Genomic DNA, 972 nt, shown 5'->3' on the forward strand with positions numbered 1-972 from the left:
CACTCACCTAACATAATCGTTTGGTTTGCTTTCGTCGTAAAGCCTTTTTGAAATCGGACACTGTGGCTGGATTTACAACAAGTGTATCTTTAAAATGGTGTAAAATAAATGTATGTTTGAGGAATTTTAATTATGTGATTTCTGTTTTGAATTTGGCGCCCTGTAGTTTCACTGGCTGTTGAAGAGGTGGGACGCTAACGTCTCACGTACCCTAGAGAGGTTAATTAATCAGACTCACTTTGACTTTATATAGTGCACCAAGAGATGTGCTTTTGCTTATGGCCATACCAGGCTGAGTACTCCCGATCTCGTCAGATCTCGGGAAGCAAAGAAGGGTCGGGCCTGGTTAGTACTTGGATGGGAGACCACCTGGGAATACCAGGTGCTGTACGCTTTTTGTCCACTAGGGGGGGGGTGGGGGGGTAGCGTGGTGTGTGGGAGAAGCACCTGGAGAGGCATTGGCTTCGGATTCTGGGGGTGCAGTGGAGATCCCGAAGGTGTCTGATGTCCCGGGAGGCTCCTCTTGGGTGGTAGATCCTGTAAGGGATGACTCTTTCAAGCGTAAAGGGTCTGAAAAAGAGCTGACGGGGGAAGAGATGGAGTATATACAATCTGTGCGGAGGGATAATAAAAGGAACATGATAGCCAAGAAGAAGAAAAAGGTAAAAGATATATCATGATGGACTGGATTGATCTCCTCCTCTTTGTATCCGTTATGGTGAGAGCACAGAAAAGCTAGAGCTGGTGTTGGAAGCCTTCTGTGTGGACATATTATGTCTTCAGGAGACTCACTGGACTGAGCCGTATATGGACAAATGTACGTGAGTAATGGTACTGTGCGTGCATGTGGAGTAGCTATTTTGGTTAAACATAATGTTGTGTCTAATTTAAGTTTGTTATGTGCTGATAATGTGGGTCGAATGGTGGGACTGGGTTTCACTTTCAAGATGTGGAGTATTCGTTGTACAAGGT

The 972-nt window shown here is 45.4% G+C and overlaps 1 pseudogene; it reads left to right on the plus strand.

The window, feature by feature from the left end:
- The first annotated feature begins 274 nt into the window (after positions 1-274).
- On the plus strand, positions 275-394 carry LOC120022867 (annotated as a pseudogene).
- Positions 395-972: the final 578 nt, after the last annotated feature.

This window comes from Salvelinus namaycush, chromosome 27, assembly GCF_016432855.1.
Source record: "Salvelinus namaycush isolate Seneca chromosome 27, SaNama_1.0, whole genome shotgun sequence".
Lineage (NCBI taxonomy): Eukaryota > Metazoa > Chordata > Actinopteri > Salmoniformes > Salmonidae > Salvelinus > Salvelinus namaycush.